We start from the raw sequence: 13,141 nt of genomic DNA, 5'->3' as shown, positions 1-13,141 counted from the left end.
AAATCCATTCTTACTGGAATTAAATTTGCTTATATCTTGCGCCATGACACAAAAATCCCGTTTAATCGTTTTACTTATGTTTCGTGATCCATGTTGATAATTTTCATGTTATGACTGCGATAACTGGACCCCTAAATTGTTTGAATTCGTTGGAGTAATGAGTTAGGTACGTTAATACATTTACAATTATTTTAAAAGTAGTGTATGGTAAGATTGGTAATGCATCATTGAATATGGTGACAGAGCCAAAATGAAGAATGCTTTATTGGGGGCGCGGAAACTTAAGTGCAGCTGTGAATTTATGTAATTGAAGAATAAGAGTATGCATGAATGAGGCTAGGAAAAAGAGTTTTTTAAATGCAGTCAGAGTAACTTAGGGCGTTATTTAAGCTAACGCGTCAAATGGAACTTTTCTCTATACTTTCATTACTCTTTCTCTTTGGTGGTTCAACAGCACACCACACCCTCATCCCGGGTGATTACTGATGTGGAATTAATGATGTGGCATTGGAGATTTTGAACGTTGTGCTACAGTTTTAATATCATGTAATCCAAGCCGAGCAAAGAATTCATCCCCATTTCCAAAAGATTGCCTCCATTGACAAATCTCACAATGGCCACAAAGTATTACACATTTTTTACTTGCTCTAGCTCTTAATGACCGCAATAAATATCCTTAGCAAACGTGTGCTCGTTGCGGATTAAGGAGTTTACCACAGCCATGTTATTCTTTAGGTTTCCCGGAGTTTGCAGAAAACTCCATTTCGACAAATAAATAGAAAACGGGTGAAGCGAGTATGATGTTACAAACACAAAGTGCAATTTTGGTTCGCACCCCCGCAGTAGCTCTGCTGTTGTCCGTTGTCAGGGTGTGGGAAAGTTGGGTGGGAGAGCTATTTTAGGCAGTATAACCCAAACCCTAACCCAAAGAAGAATACATTCTCATCAACGAAAAATTAGTCCCCATTCATATAAAATTGTTGCTTTTGACTAATTCTGAAATGCCTACAAAGGATTAAGTATTTTGTACTTGTACTATCCCTTAATGACTGAGATAAATATCCCCAGTAATTTTGTAGTAATAGGTACGGATTAAGTAATTTTCCAAAGCCATGTGATGCTCAAGGTTTTCCGAGGATCGGGAGAAAACTCCGTTCGGATAAATAGATAAAAAAAGTGAACCCAGGGTGAAGTTGCTAACACAAAGTGCAATTATAGGTCGTACCCGCACAGTGGCGCTGCTGTTGTCTGTTGTCGGTGGGTGGGAAGATTGTGTGGGAATATACCACCTTCCACATTCTGCCCTTCCTCCTGTTAGTGCTGAATTCATGCATGAGGATTGTAGCTTTTTTGTACAAAAATGCTCATATTTGTTGTAACTCCTGTCCAGGGAAGAATTCACTCTCATCAGTAAAACAATTACTCCCCATTTCTAGAAAATTACATTGATTTTGACTTATTAAAAAATTCCCACGAAGGATCAAGTATTTTGTACTTGTACTATCCCTTAATGAGTGCAATAAATATCCCCAGTAATTGTGTAATAGGTGCGGATTAAGTAGTTTTCCAAAGCCATGTGATGCTCAAGGTTTTCCGGAGGATCGAGAGAAAACTCCGTTGGGATAAACTAATAGAAAAAAAGTGGAGAAGTGAGGGTGAAGTTGCAAACAAAAAGTGCAGTTATGGGTATTACCCCCGCAGTGGCGCTGCCGGTGCCTTTTGCTGGGGTGTGAGGAGCTTAGAGGAGGGGGGGTTTAGGGGGACAGGGTCTCTCTCCCACCCTCCACTTTTCGCTCTCTTGGCTTGGCACGGTGCCAGGCAGTTGACCTGGTTTCGCCGCCCTGAACCGCGGCCAGGCAGAGAGTATCGCGAAGGGTGAGGCACTAGGGTGTGGCAGAGCGAGAGTCGGGGAAGGGTGCGGGCTCGTGGGGTGGTTGGTTGCAGTGGGATGCCGGGCGTTGGAGGCAAAAAATAATGGAGGGAAGAGATTTCCAGTGGATGGAGAGAATGAGCCGAGCATTAGGGGGAGCATGGAGGATGGATAAATAGAGGCCGGAAGAGAAAGGAGAGCAACGAGTGTGCGTGTGAGGGTGATGAGAGTCGCAATAATTGAATTCATACCGGGCGCTACGTCGGAATTGGGTTCTGGCGGTGAGGGTTGCGAAGCAAATAATTTGCTTGTGAAAGAGCATAAAATTTTCCACCGGTAAAACAAAACATAATTTTGAACTTTCCGCTTGCATGCATCGAGGCACTTATAAGAGTTGCGAACAATTTTATGATCATTTAGATATCTTACTATTTTCTCAGTACCTTTATATTTTTACAGTTTATGCGGCAAAAACAAATACGTTTTCCTTTGCTTTTTCCTGTTAGCATTTACTTGTACAACGCGATGATTATCATGGAGAACGTTTCCGGATGCGGACTTGAAGATTTGGGTTAATCATGGTTAAACAATGAAAGAATGTGATGCATGGTATGGTTGGTGGTATTTCAAAAAAGATATCTACTCTAGTATTTAAGATGGTAGCAATATCTGCCAGAAGGAAATAGGTAAACATATGGCTATGAATAATACTTTATTGTTTTCCTACTTTTCAATGCAATCCAGCCTTCAAAGATCATGTCAGAAAATTACCTAAAATATAGACGATACAATATCCAACTTGGGAAATGAAGCATTTTCTTCTGCATCAGCGTGGTTCAAAACATGCTTTAAGGGACTGAGCAGTAGTTCAGTTTCTTGTTCCATATATGCATGGAGTTTTCCTCAAATAGAGGCGTAAGAACTTCATGAGCTTAAGCGCGATATATCTACTTTATTCTCGGTATTTACAAGTTTTTAAGACGCTGAGAAAAAACTATATTTTTACCCGCGAATGCATGAAATTTATGAGTGTACTTAGTGTGGGTATTTAAGTGTAAAAAAAAGAAAGCCAATTTTCAAAAACTTTCTACGGAGAGAAAAAGTTGGTTTGGTCCCGTAAAAGCTTTTTCGGAGTGCTGTTTAGGATAGTACGGATACACTTCACTAATAAGGATATAGGCGTGAGAAAGGCACGAACAAAAGCTTTCAAATACCTGTCACGCTAATTGGTGCGGATCGCTTTTCGAAAGGCCTCCTCGAAGAGAAAATTTAATGAAATAAGATTCTCCGTTGCAAGCTAAAATTATGATGTGTACAGCAATTTTTCTGGCGTTTAAATGTTCTATGCTTTATTTCGAAGAAGATAAGTTTGAATTATGCTACACAAATTTTGAGTAATGGCATGGTTTCATCCTTAAACGAGGATTGAGTCATGTTTTATTCTTAGTGGCAATAGGGAGCTCTATTATAGAAAGGTGTATTTATATTTTGTCAGAAAGATAAATATTTTGCCGATACGCGTTACAGTAATGTGTATTCTTACCATGCATGATCAAACGATTATTTATTCCGTCGCCTAATCTGTGATATTTATATGCACTTATCATCCTGAATAACTTTGATATTTTCAAATGCAGTGACTAACGATAATTTTACTGTTTCTTTTGCAGGTAAGCAAAAACAGTGCCTTTGCGGATATACACCGTATTTCTTTTCGTAAGTACTATCTCATAAATTTTACTCCATTTTAATTAAATAAATTGTAGCTTTTGCTATTGTTTTCTTTGAAAAACTCCCATTGTAACATTATAATCACATTTTCCTGGCAGGAAATAATGGTAAAATAATTTTTTGCCATAAATATTCACGTAGTCATTATTGCGATTCAGGGCTCTCTCAAATTCATAGGACAAGCTAAAAATTATTAAAAAGAGAGCTTAAACATGAAAAAAAAATCTTTGGATATATTCCTCTCATGTTTAACACATGGTTACCACCATGGAGATACTTTCCCGATGTAAGACCCTCTTAGCATTTTCTGAATCCAGTTTGTCATGCGCTCTAAGTCTCCCTATGATTTGTTATAGGACATATTCTCAGGTTAGGATTTTAGTTTTGAGCCGCACACGGCTGAAGAGAGAGTGATAAAACCAGTTGTAAGAAAGCGTTTCATCGAGCAAGGGTGTAGGGTTGAAAAGACGTTGCTTGGAAGAATGAGGGAAGAGATGCACGCCCCGGAGGAAACTTTGCTCATTTTTTAGGGGTTAAGGAAAAGAAATCACACCCATGCCCATTGGCACGTGGAAGGAGGAAGTTGGACGAAGAGATTGTGAGGAAGTAAGATAAAGACTGAACTGGTAAAAGAAGGATAAATGATGCTTCTTGTGCTGAAGTGACGCCATAAAAAAGATTTGACGTCTGCAGAAAGACGCTATTTGGTAAATTGGCGTCATCATTCCTATTTCGTGGATTTAGTGTGGGAACTTCTTGTTTTATCCAAAGATACATGGCCAACCATGGATTTTCATTGTTAGGTTCTTCATAACTTGTGCTATTTTTCAGCATGAAGGCAATGAGGGTAAAGTTAAAAATAAACGTGGAATATGACTTACTGCTTTCAGGATGAAAAACCGTTTTTTTTTCTCGAATCTCCTTGTGATTCCTGGCAAAGTAAAGGCAAGCAGAAGTATACTACGCGATGATTCCATTTGGAGTTTATTGCGCTTTCATGGAGGCCTTGCGTTACACAGTGAAACTCTCCGTTTAGTAACTTACTGCATCCTAACTGAATTTATGAGCTTTTTTATGGTTTTATATAAAGTGTCATTAAAATATAATCAAATCATTATGCATATAATGATAGTTATTAGTAAGTAATGATTTTCGAACTTATTATCCCAAGGCATAAGAAATACATTGAGAAAAAACATGGAGACACACATAGCTTTGTTTTCTCGTGAAACATTTCAGCTTCAATAATAGTGCCTATCTTAAATTCCTTTCTACAGAAATATCTTAACTTTGTAGGTACATTCATATGCTGGTAGAAAAACCCAGAGATGTTAAGAGATATGAAGTGAATCACTTTGAACTTTCCATAATAAATGTATCAAACTAGAGTTTCACTTCATATCTCAAAATGGATCTCCACAAAGTATCTGCCTCATGCATTCAAAGATGTTAAGTCAATTATTGCGAGTAAAATCAAATATTCATGTTTTCAATTTATTACTAGTCACGACCGCTGAGGGGACGGGAAGGCGAGTGCTCGTTTTACGTTTTTTTTCCGAGCCAGGTTGGTGAGCTACCTTACCTTGCTAAACATGGATAGATATTTTTAACTTCAATTTTTAACAGTTCAATGCCTCCCTTCAGCTTCTCCCTTTGATACGAAGCTGCTATCATTCGAAATCATCCTCCCAACTCGAATGTTTGCTTAACATCTCGTGTTATTTTCAAAATCTCCGAGCACTTACTTGGCAAGGATAGGCGTGACCCAGGGTAAGTAACAATTGCCGTGATTTAAGCCACCTTGAAAACAGTGCCGCACTTGCTCGGGGGTGGTTGGGAACATTTTCCGGCGGCAGAGAGACTGATGACTCGGGGTGAAGTACGGCGGGCGAGGCGCAGTGCGTGCGCAAGGAATCGGCAGCCAATGGTGATTGATTGCGTGTTCGCATGCCGAGACGTCCTCCCCGAGGGCAAGTTTCGCGAGTGGTGGAGGAGAGAAGCGTTGCTGCTTGCGTGGTGTTCTTGGGACGAGTTCGGTGGTCTTGAAAAAAAAAGGAGTTGGAAAACAAGAAGGAGGGAGAAGTGGCGTTTGAGCAGGAATTTTTAAGGCCTTCCCTCCACTTTGGGCGTTGGCATATTCCACTCTCCCCAAAGGAAGCCGGTCTCAAAGGATCCCACTGATGGAAACATTTTTAACCAAGGACCTCGCTCAATTGCACGCACGTCAAGTAAAAAAAATCACTATGCTAAAATAAAAGGGTTGAAGGAAATTTGAAACATTGTTGGCTAAGATTTCTTTTTTTTTCGCACCGCTGAAATATGCACAAATATTCAACATTTCGTAACATTTAACGATGAAACTAACAGAAATATCCATGCCCTGGATAGGGTCAACTTTTCCAGGTAGGAATCGAACCAAAGACCTTCGACCTTCGTTTGGCAGGTGAGGAAATTACTCCATCGCCACATTAGCCGGCGAGATTGTGAATTGTATTTGGGCATTGTTCTAAATATCATTTCTTCAAGTCGACCTCGCTCGATGGTTGAACGGTGGTTTGGAGTCTTTGTCTGCTTATCTTTGGTTTTAGGGTTTAAGTCTCTCTTTGATTCAAGTCTCTCTCTACCCTAATTATGGATTTATGTCAAATTATGTTAATGCGAACGAGATATATTCCATGAAATCCCATGCCTGGGTATTTCGGGCAAACAAACTCGCGTTTAAAATGCGCAGTATTATTCAAAGTGTACATAATTATAACGGAAAGGAATCCGAATCCTCCTTTGAATAAAAATTTAAGCCCGATTAGAAAATATACCTGTAAGTTTAAAAAAAAATAATTATCTCAGAAAAATGAAAATACCTGCGGAGTAGTCGACGCAGGATAATTCAATAACATGGCGTGCTGAAAATACACCATATTTTTATATATGTTCATTTTCCCACCGCGTAACGTCTGGTATTTCCTAGTTTATTGACGATTAAGCAAGGCAAGCGATTATTGCAAGGATGGGATTATTATCGATATGAAGCCGAAGAAAAAATCAATATCTAAGTTAAAATAATTAAATAGATATTGTGAATAAATGAATGATGTAAAGATAAAGTTGGTTATCAAATCCTTTAAAGAAAATTACTTTTTCCCACAGCAAGTATAATTAAGCAAATAAAAGTAATGGCTAAGTAAAAATACATTAATCTATTTTCATCATAGTATGCGCGTGAATGATTTGTTATCCTTTCATTTCCTTAAGGATTTTTCCTTTCCTTTTTAATTATCATATAACAATTCCGTCGATATATAACCAAATACTCACTTATTTTATTAATTCCTATAAATTAGTTTTTTCTCAATTTTGGTATCATTGCAGTGTATTGTTTTGTTAGTCTTCGGAACGATATCTCTCCCTCATAGAAACATAACTTAATTGACATGGTACTCTAAAGATTCATAATCATTCCATTTTTGTCCGCATTACATTACCGCCTGCGTTGGATTTCCCGATGCTAAAGTCGTTTTTCCCTTTTCCTTTCCCTATTCCCTAACCATACTTTTATTTCAAATTTCAATAGCTTGAAAACCAAATCAAGAGTAGCAACTCTTTTCTTCTCTGTGGTGTGTCATAGTGTTCTGTTTCTCAGGTTTTATCCACGACCATCTTTTACCAGGGGCTTCATGTCCCAACGGAGCCCTTTGCTTTATGCGCAGAGAGTCGCATTGAAAAAAAATACTCTAGAGTCTTCCACTTCATCAGCCTCCATGTCAACGTATGAGCCTGGTGCATACTAAAGGGACTTCTGTTGCTCTCTCTAGAAGCAGCTGAGGACATGGAGAGAGAGCAGTTTGCATACATCTTCCACGTACGCGTTGGAGGCGAGACGCGCATTAGGCCTGCGAATCGTCTTCCAATCGAAGTTCCCCTTTCCCAATAATTAGCCACGAGAGGACAGTAACTTTGTTCTGAAGAGATGTAGATTACATGCACTATGCAGAGAGCGCTTTGTTTGTTCTGGGTAAACCTGGAACATAATCAAGCCTCACATGTTTATGCATCGTGGTGGAGGAGGGAGGCTTTGTTTATGCTGATTCACGTATGATGTAAAGTTTCCTTTGTTTTCCCCCGATAAATATTCTCACTGACGGCGATATTTATACTTGCAGTTATTAATTTTAAAACAATGAGCAATATGGGCTGAATAAATAGTGAATGTCATCAAAATAATGTTTATTTCCATGTCTGTTGGATGCTAAAATTAAATTTCATTACGGTTTTTAACTTATGGTTTAACGCAAACCAAATGAATAGAAATCGTCCGTTCGATTGGAATTCAATGTTTTAAAAATCAACCAGCATTTGAAATTTTATGAATGAATGTCATTACTACTCATTCACCATCGATAACAAAAGGAACAATGGAAGTCACAGTTTCAGTACTAAAGAATGTGTGCTATGTTTAAACAGACCATAAATACAGTCAAAATCGTTTTAAGTCTCGGTTGTAGTACCCATTGGTTTCATTAAGTATCACAATTTTGACTCATTAAAATTGAAAGTACTTGCAATCTCAAAACGTTTCCACGGAATATTAGTAGTACCCAGAAGAATTTATACGGTAAAAGAACCTATTTAGCAGGAACTTGCTCTTTTATAACTAGGTACGGAGTTAAGGATGAGAGAGCCGTGCAGAGACTAAAAATGTGTGACAACTAAAGCAAATTTTAACGCATTCAACGTGAGCTCACCCTAAGGAACACTATGCACGGTAAAAGAATTGCGAAGAATAAAGATAATAAAGCCAAAGGGAGATATAAGACCCAAAAATTAACATTGAGATAAATCGAGGAAAGACTCAATAAGAAGGCCCAAAGTGACCAAAGGTCGTTTTACACAGGGCACGTGATTGCGCAAATTATAAATACATTAATTTCTTAATATGGCGTGAAACCGCGCGAATGCTTCAGCAAAATCTGAACAGGGGTTATTTTTCCATCCCACGCCCATGCATTCTTCCATTCATTCTAGCAAGTCACCTCTGTACACGACGAAATTTTGACTACGCTTTCGTACACAAGTCAGATTGCGCAATTACTTGCCCGGTGTTAAACGGCCTTTATAGTAGACTCGATAGGTCTAGTATGAATGGCAGGGACTTTTTTTGGGGGGGAAACGTGTCTGTCCCCGCTGTCGCGACCGATGATAAGGAATCCCTCGGTTGGTCGATCGTTTGCACCTGACTCGCCGAGGCAATGGGAGCGGGCACTTTGGTGCGGTTGAACACCGCGGCATTAATTGGGAGACGTATCTCCGGTTTGCTACGTGGCCGCCCGCTCTTTGTGGGGGCGGTTATTATGGGGCGGAGGAGCGGAGCGTATCCTAGACGTGAGGCGTCTGCCGTGCTTGATTGGCGGAGATCGTGACGTGGAAGAGGAATTGTGTCTGGGAGTCTAGATACTCGGATAACGAGACGGCGAGGGTGCTCGGCTTGAGACTTGGGACGAGGGGCTGTTTCTTCTAGAGCTTCCCACGGAAATCACGAAGCCTCTTCTTCCCAACTACTTCCTTTTTCTGTGACAGTCTTTTTGCGCCTTTTCTTTTTTTCCTTCGCAAATAAAGTCTTTATCCCTCCGTAATTGCTATTATGCTTGTCCTGTCCTTGGCAAGATTTCATGAAGGTATAAAATGTCTTTGATAACTTTTGGTTCCCTAATTGAAACCATTAATTTATTAATCTTCTTACTATCCCCATATATAGCTGGTGAATATAATTCGACAGTCTGGATAGAACTGGCATGTTCATTCATTGTTATTTACATAAACGTAAACGCAATCCTGAAGAAATTTAAAATATTAATCGGATATTTCTTAATTTTTTATCTCTAACCATTATCTTTTCGTCGGTGTCTTCGTTTACTGGAAAAAAAACATATCTGGTGACTTTAAGGATATTTAATTCAGTAGAAATAGGTTTTCTTGAAATCTTATATTAAATATAACCGTCTTTGTAATACTGAATATGTAATATAAATTGTACCTTATACATTATGCAAATTATTTTGTTTTCCAATTGAATACGTACTGACTTCTGTGAAGTATCATGAACTATTACTTGTTGCAATAACGTGATGAAAAGGGATTCAAAATGGTAATTTTAAGCATTAACTGTTGTGTTTTGTTAACAGCCTCATTTTCTGTCTTTACTTAGTGTTCATTTATAAGTTTTATTTCGGTCTCTCTCAGCATTTCCGGTTAAAATAAATTAGCCTTGACATCGTGACTTGTAATTTTTTGAATGAGTTGGAAAATATATGGATATGCTTACCACTTGCACGAAAAATCGTTTTCTTCTCAAATTACTTCTTTTTAACCTTTTAGCACATCCATTAAAATTCCTTGCCCATCATGCATGCCTCAGAATTTATGGATCATGCTCAATCTTGTTTTTCCCCTTAAAAGGGTAAAAAAAGAACCATAGTTATTCTAACTTTGTGGAAAAATGACTGTTCTCAGCCCTTGAATTCTAAAGTGGGGTATTTTTCAGAAAGACTTCCATCATAAGCGAGACCAACTTTTACGTGAAGGCCTATATCATTTGTTCGATAAGGAATGGGACTTCAGTCCAGTGCAATTCAGAATAGTTATATGAATGATAGCAGCGCCGTAGCAAAACAGTGATAGGACAAATGACTTGCGGTGCCACATTTACGTCTGTCTAAGTCGGAATCCGTCATATTTAACGGAATTAAGTCAATAGCTATCATTAATTACTGCCTTTTCAACATGAATTATGTGTAAAATGAAAATTTTACTCGGAAAACGCAACTAAATCATCGTTCGTATGGGACAGAATTTCTTTAAGGTTAACATCGAATATCATCCAGAGCTAATAAAAGCAATAGCGTGGTATAATCCCCTCATGTTAATCTATCGCCTTAGTGACCGCTCCTGTGGAGTCCTTTCGTTGATTAGGAATAAAAATTCAATTTTATGGGACAATAGGCATAATGTCCCGGAAAATTTTCCTTAAAAAAATTCCAATCCAAATGAACAGCAAGAAAGCTAATGGTATCGTCATATTCCGCCAATCCCGTCCTTTGTCCGAATCACGTGATCTCGGCTTTTCCCAGCTAAATCTTGGACGTTTGCTCTCCCTCCCTCGATTATTCAAAATAAAGCTTCATTGTTAATTGTCGATTCCCCATTGTAAAGGCCGTAAATGTGCTGTTTATGGCGTAATGGAAATAAATAAAAAAATAGCTATAGCATGTGAGGGTCGAGCTCACCCCAGACAGCTGCGGGATTGATTATATCACAAATCCCTTGTTTATGGGGTCCAGCTCCTTTACTTGGGCCTCCTCGCGTTTAAGGGATTCTATTTGGGATGCCAAAAGGCTTAACCCGAGATATGAACCAGGGGCTCCTTCTCAGATTAGCAGACAAGTGCTTTACCCAAAAAGGCTACCACGCCCCCGGTCACATACACAGAAGTAGGAAAGGGTTCTTGTTTTGTAGTCACTCTGGGATGAAGGCTAGCACTGCCACGAATATTAAAATCTAATATTTTCGATGCAGTCGTCATCTACATTTGTTTTCACTTACTTACTTTCCATTTAATATCTTCACAAAAGTCATCGTTCAGGTCGCTGATGAGCGGAGCGATCCGTATTTCACGGAAAAATAATCAGAAATTGATTATAGGTGCTATCCGAAATACAAAACCATTCACGATGGTTCGATGTATCGTTTTCCTGACTTTTCAATGCTGTTCCTCGTAATTTGTCGGCCTCGGTGGCGGCGGTGTAAAGCCCTCCCCTACCAAACAAGGCGCCGCCCGTGAGGCAGAGACCCGCCTGGGTATGACCCTAACATGGGCATGGTTGTTCGTGCACGAGTAATTGTTTAATTTGTTTAACACACTGGTGTAAATGGCAAATGTGCGCTTTATTCGACATTATGCGAATAAATGAAAATAAAAATGTATAATAACAGTAAATATGGAGAGTAAAAACATTGAGGATAAATTGAGAATCTTGCCATATTGTAACGCTGCAATCATTTTTAAAATCTATTAAAATGCTCCCAAATTGGCGACAAAAATTAAGCTTCTATTGATTGGACAGTACCTCCTCCCTGCGGTCCTGTTTTAGCTCTGTCCTCGATGCCCAAATGGGCGACAAACTCTCTCGCGACGACGGACCTGCGGATTCATGATTTATGCGGAGAACCTCTCCCTCACGATCGGCCGGATGGTTGGCCGCGATACCCTCACGCATCGCCACTCTTACACAGAATCTTCTCCCGGTATTGCTATTAAAGTCGCGTCCGCTGCGGATCGCGCATGGCTTACAGGCCTGCACCGCCGAGCGGACAAGCAATGAGGCCACCTCTCGGCTCGTGTTCCCGTGATTCGCGGACTCGACACTGCAGGAGAGATTCTGAAATTCGTCAAAGGTTGACTTTGGGTATTTTTGTAGGAATTAGGTGTGGGTTGTTTAAGGTTATTCAGAGAACGTGCATAGGAGCCCTCAATGCTAGACTGCGAGACTGTTTGTAGCCAAGAGCATAGAGGTTATGTGAAGATCTGAGGTCACTAGGAAAATTGATGCACCTGTTACGTTACGTCGTAAAATCTGGTTGATTTTTCACGTAAGTCCAGACAAGGGAAATACTCCAACCGTCGGTCACATGCTGGATCAGGGTAAGACTCCACAAACAGAAAAACAGCTCACAAGAAAAAGGTAGCCAAAAACAATTTACGAGTTATTACCGTACGATATCTATTCAAAGTAGAGTATTCAAAAAATCAGAAGTATTACAGAAAACAATGATAGTAAATTCATGATCCCAAAGGAAACATTACCAGCAGAAAATTGCTCTAAAAATCTCATGGCTCACAAGACATGTGACTCCCAGCAGGTCTCGACCAGAAAGAGGGCTTGCCTATGCAAGGCGAGACAGCATTTGAGGGGAGGGCTTCTTCCAGGGAGTGGAGGGGTAGCCAGGCGAATTCAACAACCGCCCACTGATGCGTCACTGCCCCTGCAGAAACGGCCGCTCCACAAAACACCATTCCCTGGTTTTGAGACAACAGCCAGCACCCAGAATTTTCCCCTCAACTTCTGGGTTGAGACATCAGAGGAATCGTTCATTGGAACACATGGAGGGGAAGGAGATACTGGGGTGAGGTGTTGGAGGGAGAGAGAGTTTGTGATAGGACAATGGTAAAACTTCTCACTCCAAGTGCAATACTAAGGCCTTAGCACCGATTTCCCCTTGCTTGCCAAGGAGAAGTATTTCTCCGCAGTAGTCCTATATAAGTCTTGCATTGCAGGTAGGTTGGTTCGGGGTTGGTTCGGGGTTGTTTCGGGGCTGTTTCAGAGGCTGATTCCAGAGGCTGAGTTTCCAGAGGCAGGGTTTTCAGAGACAGGATTTTCCAGAGACAGGATTTTGCAGAGACAGGATTTTGCTACAGGCCTTTTGCGCGAAAAATCCTTTGCGCGAAAAAACCTTAGCGCGAAAAGTTCTTGGCGGGAGAAGTTCTGC

Source organism: Ischnura elegans, chromosome 2 (genome assembly GCF_921293095.1).
Source record: "Ischnura elegans chromosome 2, ioIscEleg1.1, whole genome shotgun sequence".
Classification (NCBI taxonomy): domain Eukaryota; kingdom Metazoa; phylum Arthropoda; class Insecta; order Odonata; family Coenagrionidae; genus Ischnura; species Ischnura elegans.
This window is presented reverse-complemented; position numbering follows the sequence as displayed.